Source organism: Anabrus simplex, chromosome 1, assembly GCF_040414725.1.
Source record: "Anabrus simplex isolate iqAnaSimp1 chromosome 1, ASM4041472v1, whole genome shotgun sequence".
Lineage (NCBI taxonomy): Eukaryota > Metazoa > Arthropoda > Insecta > Orthoptera > Tettigoniidae > Anabrus > Anabrus simplex.
In genome coordinates, this window is record NC_090265.1 from 961053326 (window position 1) to 961068484 (window position 15159).

General features: G+C 37.9%; 1 protein-coding gene across 2 annotated transcripts in view; it reads left to right on the forward strand.

Annotated features, from left to right (window-relative positions):
* The window catches only part of LOC136857811 (chromatin target of PRMT1 protein), a 253971-nt gene that overhangs the window by 173056 nt on the left and 65756 nt on the right, over window positions 1-15159 (forward strand). The gene's annotated exons all lie outside the window — the stretch shown is intronic.

The following is a 15159-nucleotide window of genomic DNA, read 5'->3' on the forward strand; positions in this document are numbered from 1 at the left end:
GATGATAGAAAAATGCTAATACACTAGTGAACAGCTTTTGAAAGATTTGTTCTGTTGCATTGGTTTGCAAGGAGTATTTTAAATCTGTGTATATAAAATTATAGAGTTTTGTCTGTACATTGCTCAGAATTCAAAATGAATGGTATTTCTATATCGGTCATGTCCACAGTAACAATGAAATGCACTTTTTACTTTTCCGTAATTTCTCTCTGCCTGCCTGCCTGCCTGCCTGCCTGCCTGCCTGCCTGTACACACATCACGAGAAATTGGCTGAAGAGGCTCCAATGAAAATTGGTCTGTAAAGTCGGGGAATGAACCACTACAATCTAGGCTATAAATCATTTAATTCATGGGGAGTGAAATGGTAGTTTAGGAAAAGGCCTAAAATGAAACTCATTGTTATTATTGGTCCTGTCGATAAATGCTACATAACTAAAGTTATATAGAATTAAATTTTTGATCATTTATGTCTTATACATTTTTAACGTACCGGCTACGATAACAGATATTCATGAATTTGTATTTTTATTGCTAAGTCCATATCAATGCCGAGCCACAAGAAAATGAGTAAATAGGATTTAATGAAAATTGGTATATAGAGTCGGGGAATAAGATACTACAGTCTAAGTTACAAACAATTTTATTCACCCCGGATGAAGGGAAGGGGGAAGGCGTCTGAAATTAATTTTCTGAATACCTATGTTACTGGTGCTATTGAAGAGTACTGCAATTTCCGATCATTTGTGTTTTATTCAGGTTTACCGTATGGACTATAATACGAGTGGTGTTTCAAAGTCGAAGTGAAACTAAATGTGAAGGCCTCCAATATCGATAGCTCATTGTTTGTTGCGTTATTCCTTATCTCTTATGCTGCCACTCAACTCCGCAACTCCAATAGATGGGATTACTGCTGCTTACAGAGTGTAACAGCCGGTGTGAATATTGGTGGGGAAATAGTTGAGAAGTTAGATAACTTTCTTCTTTAAAATGCCATTCCTTTGGTTCATACATTTTCATACTGCTGGTACATAACACACTGGTTCAACATAGTATTCCAGCTATTCGACCCCTTCTCTGATGTGCTGATTGGAATGATAAGTGTGCACATTTAACGGAAGAATGGCAGAGGTTCGCTTATGACCTGGTCGAGAATTACAATTGCAGCCGGAATTATAGCACCGCATTTCACTAAATAACTCAAAATTCAATCCTGAAAAAAGCCATTTAAGAAAAGCTTTTTCCTCTTCCCTTTTATTCAATTCTACATTAATTTTCTTAGAAATTAGCAGTGAAGAGTTTTCTCCTCTGACTTCGAGGAAAAATTTACCTCCAAGTCAGATAGTATTTTCCCCCGCCAGTGTAGTGGATTGAGATTTTCTGACTCATCGTGTACTCCTTAATTAAACAGATGAGTAAAAGGGCATAGATTTTGCCTTGGGACTCTATACTCCCCCTCCCCCCCTGCAAGATTAAGGAGTGCTTATGGCTCACGGCTGTCTGTGGCTGGTTATTCCAGCTCTAGAACTTTGGACTGTTAGATCGGCAGTGTAGTACTGTTCATTGAAAATGAGAAGATTTGTGATTTTTCATTTGATCCAGTACTTCATATGATAGCATTGCTTTTAATCGCGGCATTCCTACTGGCGTCATTGTAATGACCTGTGTTTATTTCAGTTGGGAAAACCACCAAGACAATCTTTCTGAGGATGTAAAGGCAGGTGGAGGGTGAGTATCTGCAACTGTAATGAAAACTCGTTAATTTGATTCTGACTGATGGTAGGCAAAAGGACCTACCATTACAATGAAAATTCCCTAACCCAATCTTCACATAAGAAAAGACTTGGTGACTTTCCCCTCGTGTTTCTGGGGAAACGTTCAGAGCTATGCAATCTTACAATGTGTACGCTATCTAACCTAGAATTCTTTATACAGTGTAGAATTCCGTAGCAAAGTATGGGTACATCATCCCCCTTAGATATAAACAAAGTTATTAACCCTTTTGTTCTCAGGCTATTTTCACCAGTCAAGCCCAAAACACTCTGACCATTTTTCATGATTATGCATGTTAAAATGTAAAAGAATGCCGTATAAAGAAATCCCCAGATACAAAATTGAAATCACAATATAGCTTTAGGAAAAAAATATCCTAAAATTGTTCATGACGTATTTCACTACAAAGGCAATTGAAATTCAGATAATATATTACAAAAAAATTAAAAATCTTAAAAGTCTTTAGTGATATTGTTGATGAGTTATTCTGAAGGCAAGAACATTTAATTCTGTATAACATGATATAATTTTGTTTTTTGTGTTTTTATTTAGCCATATAACATGATATAATTTTTTTTTGTGTTTTTATTTAGCCATGAGTTATTGCACCTGACGTAAAAAAAAAAACTGTACACGTACTTCCGGAGTTCGCATTTATGTTTTGTAAAACATTCTCCTATCATTAATTAATCAATCACTATCTGTAAAATTGAATCGCTCTTCTTCTTTTTCTACTGATTTTCCCACACCTGTGGGGTCACGGGTGCGAACTGTCGCACTTGTGGATTTGGCTCTGTTTTATGGCTGGATGCCCTTCCTGACACCATCCCTATAAATGATGTAATCACTATCACGTGTTTCTGTGGTGGTTGGTAGTTTAGTGTGTTGGAATAAACACAAACACCAAGTACATGGGCCAGAAGAATTAATCAAAGGCGATTAAAATCCCCGACCTGGCCGGGAATTGAACCCGGGGCCCTCTGAACCGAAGGCCTCAACGCTGATCATTCATCCAATGTGTCGGACTAAAATCTGAATCAGTATCGGCTATAAAGTCACTGGCATCATCTAAAGCATCTAAATAATCCAAGACTTCGGAATTGTTTAGCCTAGAACTTGGCCCAGCCATCTAAAAAATTAAGCCTACTGGCGGCACGAAAATCTAATAACACGGAATGTTAAACGAAACTTCACTTGAGAACACTGTTAAATGTTGAATATTAACAAAATATAACAAACTAGGAAAATACGTATTTTGAGGCCTAGAGAGGGCTATACTTGCAAGCACAACGCTTCAACTCGCCATGCGGTAAATGTACGCGGTTTGATATCTTAATTTGTTTCGAACAGATTAACTTAGTGTCTCTATCTCTCGAGAAAAGTATAAACTAAATCCAAAAGGTACTATTGCTGCCTTTTCCTGACATCTGGGAGTCCATAAAGGTACTAATACAGCCATCCGAACACAGAGCCGATCTATCGGCTCGCTGAGCGTGTAAGAGTTAACAACTCTGTTGAAAGTGGACTGCAATTGGAACTTCGATTATCAGTTCCTGGAAACTGTTTTCCAAGATTATTTGTTCAAATTACGTGGTCCCGTGAGCATCCTAATCAATATCACATTGTAAAAATCCTGCATTATCCACTCCTTGAAGAAACTATTTCCTGGATCAACCATCCAGAAATTTCAGTCCCATCAACGTTAAATCCTTGATCAAGCGTTTTTCAAGAAACTATTTCACGAAAGGACGGCTACGGCATACATATGGATTAACATATGAATTAACATCCCGTCATTGCAATATTTAGAGCAAGTACTAGGTAGCAGGTAGGGACCCTCTTCGGAGGCAGCGGAGTGGTGTCCCTGCCTATGAGAGTCCCAGAGCACACTGACCCGGTGTTTAACATCTGGTATGGGTCCCAGCTCAGGATTACGAGTGAAGACCTCGGCGGCATCTACGGTGGAGATGGCTGACCCGTAGCGTCTGTACTCGAGGGGCAGCTACGAAAGGTGTCTGTCTACATGTTCGGGGCATTCTAATTTTGAACCAGGCAGTAGGTATAAAATGTCTTTGGTTGTGGCGAGCCCATCGTAACAATAGCCTATATGAACTAAGCAGATATGGTTCCAATTTGCTAGATGGAGGCCTAAGTCCACTTCATGTACTAGCACTAATAGTTCCTTGCCAAGTGACACTTGAAATGTGTGAACTTTTGCTTGAATACAGGGGCAATTCTAATGTTCGGGCAAAGATCGAATATAGTGAAGATGACAATGCCTTTGATTTCACAGATGATGGCGATTGCAAGTGTAATTGGAAGAATGTGTTGCATGTTCTATGCATGCTGCCCGATGCTAATTTAGGCAACGTTACAAATGCTGGTGGAGAAGGGAACTCAGATTGTGAGGTACTCTACCTGGTGAACTCTCCGCCTACACTCGTGATGAGCACGGGGAATGTGGAGCGCGTAAAAGCATTACTGGAAAAAAGAAAGGCAAACCCCAACAACAGTTGCAGTGCCGCTAGGTGTACTGATGACTTGATCGGGCACGGACAAGCTACCGCCAAACGGCGTCATGGAAATGGTTCAACATTGGAACATCGTGTCTGAAGGAGGAGGGTGGAACGACAGAACAAAGTGAAGAGGAATCGTATTTGCTCCCACCCGGCATCAGCTGGAAATGGGAAAATGAGGATGATGATGATGATGATGACGGTACTTGAAAAGCGATCGGTGGTGAACTTAACATAACGGACCATCTTAGTATCGCATTCGGGAGGTATTAAGAGAATCCTCAAAAATCATAAAGCAGATAGTGACCACAATTGGAAGGACACAGAATGCATTTCGACACCTCTACTTGAAGACTGAAGGAGTTTTGTCAAATATTCGTACTTGTAAAACATCTAAATTATGTCAAAGGTTAAAAATTTTTCATTTATCATATTTTAATTTTTTTCGATTGTACCGCCAGACATGTTTTTGGCACTTCCCTCATGGCACTGTATAGGCGCTGGGCTTTCAGGCAGCAATCGAAACTGCTCTTTAATTATCGTATATGATTGTCAGTTAAGAACTAATATTTAGTTTTGGTTTACGATTATGTCATAGAGAGGATGTGCACCTTACATGCATAAAGCCACGGTAGTTCTTGGGTTTGCCTATTACTGTCTTGGTCCTAATATAAGACTGGGAATTTCAAGTTTTTGGGTTAAAATGTCATAAAAACCAGTCGTTTTATTTGCGCAACATTACATTTGAAAAGTTTGTATCGTTTCCCACTCGTACTGGCGTGCTGCGAGCGTGCTTCGAAGCTTAGCTCAAGGTCACAAATAACTGCAATTTTTGAAGTTTTGATGATATTTTTTCTCTTCTCATTTGATTAGAAACTGATTACTAACAGTATACCGGTGACCGAATTATAAAGGGAAAATTAAAGGGTTTTTGCCATTATGTTTTTGTATCTAATGTGCTTTCTGTTATTATATTAGAGAGATAAAAATTACTTGTGGTCGATTGTTGTTTGCCTTGGACATATTAGATATTTCAAAGACTTTCGAAGATTCTCAATCAATCATTCCATCACTCCTGATCTGCATTTAGGGCAGTCGCCCAGGTGGCAGATTCCCTATCTGGTGTTTTCCTAGCCTTTTCTTAAATAATTGCAAAGAAATTGGAAATTTATTGAACATCTCCCTTGGTAAGTTATTCCAATCCCTAACTCCCCTTCCTATAAACGAATATTTTCCCCAATTTGTACTCTTGAATTCAAACTCATATTGTGATCTTTCCTACTTTTAAAGACACCACTCAGACTTATTCGTCTACTTTCATTCCATGCCATCTCTCCTCTGACAGCTCAGAACATACCAGTTACTGGTATTGATTCATTATACATACCGCTGAGTCGAGCAGCTCATCTCCTTTCTCCCAAGATTTCCCAGCCCGAACTTTGCAACTTCTTGTAACACTACTCTTTTGTCGGAAATCATCCAGAAGAAATCGAGCTGCTTTTCTTTGTATTTTTTCCGGTTCTTGAATCAAATAATCCTGGTGAGGGTCCCATACACTCGAACCATAACCTAGTTGGGGGTCTTACCAGAGACTTACATGCCCTCTCCTTTACATCCTTACTACAACCCCTAAACACCCTCATAACCATGTGCAGAGATCTATACCCTTTATTTACAATCCCATTTATGTGATTACCCCAGTGAAAATCTTTCCTTATATTAACACCTAGGTACTTCCAATGATTCCCAGAAGGAACTTTCACCCCATGAACACAGTAATTAAAATGAGTGGACTTGGCCTATTTGTGAAACTCGCAACCTGACTTTTAACCCCGTTTATCATCATACCATTGCCCACTGTCCATCTCACAACATTGTCGAGGTCATTTTGCAGTTGCTCACAATCTTGTGACTTATTTATTACTCTATACAGGATAACATCATCCACAAAAAGCCTTACCTCTCATTCCACTTCTTTACTCATATCATTTATATATACAGTATATAAGCAAACATAAAGGTCCAATAATATTGCCTTGAGGAATTCAACTCTTAATTATTACAGGGTCAGATAAAGCTTTTCCTACTCTAATTCTCTGAGATCAATTTTCTAGAAATATAGCCACACATTCAGTCCCTCTTTTGTCAAGTTCTGTTGCACTCATTTTTGCCAGTAGTCTCCCATGATCTACCCTATCAAATGATTTACATAGGTCAATCGCAATACAGACCATTTGACCTCCTGAATCCAAGATATCTACTATATCTTGCTGGAATCCTACAAGTTGAGGTTCATTGGAATAACCTTTCCTAAACCCGAACTGCCTTCTATCAATCAATCAATACTGATCTGCATTTAGGGCAGTCACCCAGGTGGCAGATTCCCTATCTGTTGCTTTCCTAGCCCTTTCCGAAAGGATTTCAAAGAAATTGGAAATTTATTGAACATCTCCCTTGGTAAGTTATTCCAATCCCTAACTCCCCTTCCTATAAATGAATATTTGCCCCAGTTTGTCCTCTTGAATTCCAACTTTATCTTCATATTGTGATCTTTCCTACTTTTATAAACGCCATTCAAACCTATTCGTCTACTAATGCCATTCCACGCCATCTCTCCGCTGACAGCTCGGAACATACCACTTAGTCGAGCAGCTCTTCTTCTTTCTCTCAATTCTTCCCAACCCAAACATTGCAACATTTTTGTAACACTACTCTTTTGTCGGAAATCACCCAGAACAAATCGAGCTGCTTTTCTTTGGATTTTTTCCAGTTCTTGAATCAGGTAATCCTGGTGAGGGTCCCATACACTGGAACCATACTCTAGTTGGGGGCTTACCAGAGACTTATATGCACTCTCCTTTACATCCTTACTACAACCCCTGAACACCCTCATAACCATGTGCAGAGATCGGTATCCTTTATTTACAATCCCATTTATGTGATTACCCCAGTGAAGATCTTTCCTTATATTAACACCTAGATACTTACAATGATCCCCAAAAGGAACTTTCACCCCATCAATGCAGTAATTAAAACTGAGAGGACTTTTCCTATTTGTGAAACTCACAACCTGACTTTTAGCCCCGTTTATCAACATACCATTGTCTGCTGTCCATCTCACAACATTTTCGAGGTCACGTTGCAGTTGCTCACAATCTTGTAACTTATTTATCACTCTATAGAGAATAACATCATCCGCAAAAAGCCTTACCTCTGATTTCACTCCTTTACTCATATCATTTATATATATAAGAAAACATAAAGGTCCGATAACACTGCCCTGAGGAACTCCCCTCTCAACTATTACAGGGTCAGACAAAGCTTCACCTACTCTAACTCTCTGAGATCTATTTTCTAGAAATATAGCAACCCATTCAGTCACTCTTTTGTCTAGTCCAATTGCACTCATTTTTGCCAGTAGTCTCCCATGATCCACCCTATCAAATGCTTTAGACATGTCAATCGCGATACAGTCCATTTGACCTCCAGAATCCAAAATATCTGCTATATCTTGCTGGAATCCTACAAGTTGAGCTTCAGTGGAATAACCTTTCCTAAAACCGAATTGCCGTCTATCGAACCAGTTATTGATTTCACAAACAAGTCTAATATAATCAGAAAGAATGCCTTCCCAAAGCTTACATACAATGCATGTCAAACTTACTGGCCTGTAATTTTCAGCTTTATGTCTATCACCCTTTCCTTTATACACAGGGGCTACTATAGCAACTCTCCATTCATCTGGTATAGCTCCTTCGACCAAACAATAATCAAATAAGTACTTCAGATATGGTACTATATTCCAACTCATTGTCTTTAGTATATCCCCAGAAATCTGATCAATTCCAGCCGCTTTTCTAGTTTTCAACTTTTGTATCTTATTGTAAATGTCATTGTTATCATATGTAAATTTTATTACTTCTTTGGCCTTAGTCTCTTCCTCTATCTCGACATTATCCTTGTAACCAACAATCTTTAGATACTGCTGACTGAATACTTCCGCCTTTTGAAGATCCTCACATACACACTCCCCTTGTTCATTAATTATTCCTGGAATGTCCTTCTTGGAACCTGTTTCTGCCTTAAAATACCTATACATACCCTTCCATTTTTCACTAAAATTTGTATGACTGCCAATTATGCTTGCCATCATGTTATCCTTAGCTGCCTTCTTTGCTAGATTCAATTTTCTAGTAAGTTCCTTCAATTTCTCCTTACTTCCACAGCCATTTCTAACTCTATTTCTTTCCAGTCTGCACCTCCTTCTTAGTCTCTTTATTTCTCTATTATAATAAGGTGGGTCTTTACCATTCCTTACCACCCTTAAAGGTACAAACCTGTTTTCGCATTCCTCAACAATTTCTTTAAACCCATCCCAGAGTCTGTTTACATTTTTATTTACCGTTTTCCACCGATCATAGTTACTTTTTAGATACTGCCTCATACCTGCTTTATCAGCCATATTGTACTGCCTAACAGTCCTACTTTTAAGACCTTCCTTTCTATCGCATTTATTTTTAACTACCACAAAAACAGCTTCATGATCACTAATACCATCTATTACTTCAGTTTCCCTATAGAGCTCATCTGGTTTTATCAGCACCACATCCAGGATATTTTTCCCTCTGGTTGGTTCCATCACTTTCTGAATCAGCTGTCCTTCCCATATTAACTTATTTGCCATTTGTTGGTCATGCTTCCTGTCGTTCGCATTTCCTTCCCAATTTACATCTGGCAAATTCAGATCTCCCGCTACAATCACATTTCTTTCCATGTCGTTTCCCACATAGCTGACTATCCTATCAAATAATTCCGAATCCGCATCAGTGCTACCCTTTCCCGATCTGTACACTCCAAATATATCAAGTTGCCTATTATCTTTAGAAATGAGCCTTACACCTAGAATTTCATGTGTCTCATCTTTAACTTTTTCGTAGCTTACAAATTCTTCTTTCACCAGAATGAAAACTCCCCCTCCCACCTTTCCTATCCTATCTCTACGATACACACTCCAGTGCCGTGAGAAAATTTCTGCATCCATTATATCATTTCTCAGCCATGATTCAACTCCTATTACAATATCTGGTAAATATATATCTATTAAATTACTTAATTCTATTCCTTTCTTTACAATACTTCTACAGTTCAACACTAACAATTTTATGTCATCCCTACTTGATTTCCAGTTCCCTGTTCCCTTATCACCGCTCCCTAGGCCATCCCGTTTCCCTGAATGTACCTCCCTATTACCCTTCCAAACAAATTTTATCAAACCTGTTCTTAATTTTGCAACTATGTCTAGTATAATGAGAAATAATGCTTTCCCAAAGCTTACGTGCAATACATGTCAAACTTACTGGCCTGTTATCTTCAGCTTTATGTCTATCACCTTTTCCTTTATACACAGGGGCTACTACAGCAACTCTCCATTCATTTGGTATAGCTCCTTCATGGAAAAAATAATCAAATAAGTACTTCAGGTATGGTACTATATCCCAACCTATTGTCTTTAGTATATCCCCAGAAATCTTATCAATTCCAGCTGCTTTTCTAATTTTCATCTTTTTTATTGTAAATGTCATTGTTATCATATATAAATGTTAATTCTTCTTTAGCATTAGTCACCTCTATCTGGACATTATCCTTGTAACCAACAATCTTTACATACTACTGACTGAATACTACTGCCGTTTAAAGATCCTTGCATACACACTTCCCCTTCTTCATTAATGATTCTTTGAATGTCATTTGGCTCATCAAAGTTGCTGAACTGAGAGAAGTTTTCACGGGAAACCGCGTACTGCTAATTGTTTGAAGCCTGCCCCGTGGTCTAAATTGCCTGCCTCCCACTCGGAGGGCCTGGTTTAGATTTCCGGCGTAGTCTGGCATTTTTACCTGGATGTGAATGCTGGTTTGAAACTCACGCAGCCTGCGCGATTATCTTTAATATTTATGGGCTATCTAACAGTGAGATTGCAACCCCGGTGTAGAGTGCTAGGAATAACTGCAGTGAGGATTCATCACGCTGTCCATGCGTCGCCTCGTAATCTGCAAGCCTTCAGGCTGAGCAGTGGTCGCTTGGTAGGCGAAGGCCCATTGTGGCTGTAGTTTGGTCTCGGAGTGTTTGTAAGAATATAATTGTATATAATTAATTTTTGTGATGTTTAGCCAAATTGTTGATGGTTTTCATTCGTTACTGGATTTTTGGTTTTCCCGTTTTGTACGTTTTTTTCCAGTTGTCCCTTGAAAAACGGACAATCGAGGTTCCACTGTATTTAGTCACTGTTGTTGCTAGAAAGTTAAAGGTTAACCTTGCCCATTGTAAGGCCGCCGTCTTGCCGGTCTTAGCCAGGATGTCTTGTTAAACACAGTGCCCGAAGAAGGTAGTTCCTTCTGCTTTCTCTCCTCCCCACCCGCCTCCCATTTCCTATCTCTTGGGGATGGAATTATGTTACATTAGTTACATATCCTTTTTTATACTCTTTCTGCTGGTTTTTGATGTATTTATATTTTTCTAAATTCTGGTTTATTATTGGCTATCTGTAACTGTTATTCTATTATAGTCCTGGCGAAGCTGAAACATTGCGGCTTTATAAAGGCCATGGTTATCCTCGTTAATAAGAAGCGATTCACAAACTTATTATTAACAATTTTTCTAAGACATACTAACACACATTCGGTAACAGTTTTCTTCGTACAGCTGGTATGTGAATGCAGTTCGGATGTTTTGTAAAATAAACATGTATTTGTTTGCATTTTTGTGGTAGGAACATCATAAAGTATGACTTCTATTTTTAATACGTGAACACAAATATTACCTATCTTATTCAGAAAATATATTAACAATTTTAGAAAACAAAATCCTGAACTTTCTTTACGACTTCTCTAATCAGACACTTGGGAGCAACGAGAACAAGTCTATCGACCATAATGACAATTATCAACTGCCGAAAATATTCAATACTGTTAAGAAGTTTTAATGACAATTATACAAGTTAAGCAACAGGAATCAGCACAACTAGCCAGATCTCAAAAGTTTTTTATTTTATTCTTATTTTTAAACAATTTTAAAAGATGTTCACCAGATGAGTTTCGGCAATAAAATGTTAGACTGGAGATGATTTTAGACAAAAAATGTTAGTTTAAGACATAGTTTTATTGTTGAGTGACTTTTAAAATGTTATACGATTATCAGTTAGTTTTATAGGAGTAATCTTGAACCAAAAGAATTGTTTTATGATCTTATACAATCTTAGATTACTGATAGTTTGGCTGATGATGCTCACGAAAAGGAGCGAAACATGTACCATATAACCATCATAATAAATATGTAAGTTTGTAATATATTTTTATTGTATTGAAAAGGTGGCAATTAGCAAAACTAAAGGAATTGTATCACATACCACTTAGTCGAGCATCTCTTCTTCTTTCTCTCAATTCTTCCCAACCCAAACTTTGCAACATTTTTGTAACGCTACTCTTTTGTCAGAAATCACCCAGAACAAATCGAGCTGCTTTTCTTTGGATTTTTTCCAGTTCTTGAATCAGGTAATCCTCGTGAGGGTCCCATACACTGGAACCATACTCTAGTTGGGGTCTTACCAGAGACTTATATGCCCTTTCCTTTACATTTTTACTACAACCCCTAAACACCCTCATAACCATGTGCAGAGATCTGTACCCTTTATTTACAATCATATTTATGTGATTACCCCAATGAAGATCTTTCCTTATATTAACACCTAGATACTTATAATGATCCCCAAAAGGAACTTTCACACCCATCAACGCAGTAATTAAAACTGACAAGACTTTTCCTATTTGTGAAACTCACAACCTGACTTTTAACCCCGTTTATCAACATACCATTGCCTGCTGTCCTTCTCACAACATTTTCGAGGTCACGTTGCAGTTGCTCACAATCTTGCAACTAATTTAACACTCTATAGAGAATAACATCATCCGCAAAAAGCCTTACCTCCAATTCCACTCCTTTACTCATATCATTTATATATATAAGAAAACATAAAGGTCCGATAATACTGCCTTGAGGAATTCCCCTCTTAATTATTACAGGGTGAGATAGAGCTTCACCTACTCTAATTCTCGGAGATCCATTTTCTAGAAATTTAGCAACCCATTCAGTCACTCTTTTGTCTACTCCAATTGCACTCATTTTTGCCAGTAGTCTCCCATGATCCACCCTATCAAATGCTTTAGACAGGTCAATCGCGATACAGTCCATTTGACCTCCAGAATCCAAGATATCTGCTATATCTTGCTGGAATCCTACAAGTTGAGCTTCAGTGGAATAACCTTTCCTAAAACCGAATTGCCTTCTATCAAACCAGTTATTAATTTCACAAACATGTCTAATATAATCAGAAAGAATGCCTTCCCAAAGCTTACATACAGTGCATGTCAAACTTACTGGCCTGTAATTTTTAGCTGTATGTCTATCACCCTTTCCTTTATACACAGGGGCTACTATAGCAACTCTCCATTCATCTGGTATAGCTCCTCCGACCAAACAATAATCAAATAAGTACTTCAGATATGGTACTATATCCCAACCCATTATCTTTAGTATATCCCCAGAAATCTGATCAGTTCCAGCTGCTTTTCTAGTTTTCAACTTTTGTAACTTATTGTAAATGTCATTGTTATCATATGTAAATTTTATTACTTCTTTGGCCTTAGTCTCCTCCTCTATCTGGACATTATCCTTGTAACCAACAATCTTTGCTGACTGAATCTGCACTAACATGGCCTTCACTTAAACCGCAGTGGTACGTATAAGTTACGAAATTGATTTAGAAGGGTTATAGGTACGTACACTCAAGGAAGCGGGGTGGCCTTTGGGAGTGGTGATATGGGGTACAGGGAACTGGCAGTCAAGTAGGGATGACATAAAAATGTTAGTGCTCAGCTGTAGAAGTATTGCAAAGAAATGAATAGAATTAAGTCATTTACCAATAGATATATATACAGTACTTACCAGATATTGTAATAGGAGTTGAATCATGGCTGAGAAATGATAGAAATAATCTCACAGAACAGGAGTGTGTATCATAGAGATAGGAGAGAAATGGTAGGAGGGGGAGTATTCATTCTGAAAAAGAAGTTGTTGGCTATGAAAGAGTTAAAGATGACAAACATGAATTCTAGTGTAAGGCTCATCTCTAAAGATAAGAAGCAACTTGATGTCTTTGGAGTGTACAAACCAGGAAAGGGTAGTGCTTACTGTGATTCAGAATTATTTGATAAGATAATCAGCTATGTGGGGAAACGATATGGAAAGGAACGTGATAGTAGCAGGTAATAAAAATTTATGAAATGTCAACTGGGAAGGTAATGCATAACGACAGGAAGCATGAACAACAAATGGAAAATAAGTTAATATGGGAAGGACATCTGATTCAGAAAGTGATGGAACCAAGTAGAGGGAAGAATATTCTGCATGTGGTGCTGGTAAAACCAGATAAGCTCTATAAAGAAACCGAAGTAATAGATGGTATTATTGATCACAAAGCTCTTTTTGTCGTAGTTTAAAATAAATGTAAAAGAAAGGAAGGTATTAAAATTAAGACTATTAGGCAGTACCATATGGCTGGTGAAACAGGCATGAGGGAGTTTTCAAAAAGAAAGTATGATCGGTGGAAAATGGTAAAAGTGTAAGCAGACTCTGAGATGGGTTTAAAGCAGTTGCTAAGGAATCAAAAATAGTTTTGTACCTTTAAAGGTGGTAAGGAATGGTAAAGATTCACTATATTATAAGAGAGAAGTGAACAGACTAAGGAGGAGGTGTGGGTTGGAAAGAAATAGTTAGAAATGGCTGTGGAAGTAAGGAGAAATTGAAGGAACTTATAGGAAATTGAATCTACCAAAGATGTCAGCTAAGGATAACATGATGGCAAGCATAATGGTCATACAAATTTTAGTGAAACATGGAAGAGTATGTATAGGTACTTCAAGGCAGAAACAGGTTCCAAGAAGGACATTCCAGGAATAACTAATGAACGAGAGTGTGTATGTGAGGATCTTCAAAAGGCAGAAGTATTCAGTCTGCAGTATGTAAAGTTTGTTGATTACAAGGATAATGTCCAGATGACTAACACTGAAGTATTAAAATTTATGTATGATAACAAGAACATTTACAGTAACATTAAAATGTTGAAAATTAGAAAAGCAGCTGGAATTGATAAGATTTGTGAGGATATACTAAAAACAATAAGTTCGGATATACTTTCATATCTGAAGTACTTATTCAATTACTTCTTGTTTGAGGGAGCTGTACCAAATGAATGGAGACTTGCTGTAGTAGCCCCTGCGTATAAAGGAAGAGGTGATAGACATAAAGTTGAAAATTACCGGCCAGTCAGTTTGACATGTATTGCATGTAAGCATTGGGAAAGCATTCTTTCTGTTCATATTAGACATGTTTGCAAAATTAATAACTGGTTTGATAGAAGGCAGTTTGAGTTCAGGAAAGGTTATTCCCTGAAGCTCACCTTTTAGGATTCCAACAAGATACAGCAGATATCCTGGATTCAGGAGTTCAAATGGACTGTATCGCAATTGACCTATCTAAGGCATTCAGGAGACTACTGGCAAAATGAGTGGAATAGAACTTGACAAAAGAGTGACTGAATGGGTGGCTATATTTCTATAAAATGGAACTCGGAGAATTAGAATAGGTGAAGTTTTATTTGTCCCTTAAATAATTAAGAGGGGAATTCCTCAAGGCAGTATTATTGGACCTTTGTTTTCTTATATATATGAATGATGTGTATAAAGAAGTGGAATCAGCAATAAGGCTATTTGCAGATGTTGTTATTCTGTACATAATAGTAAATATGTTACAAGTTTGTGA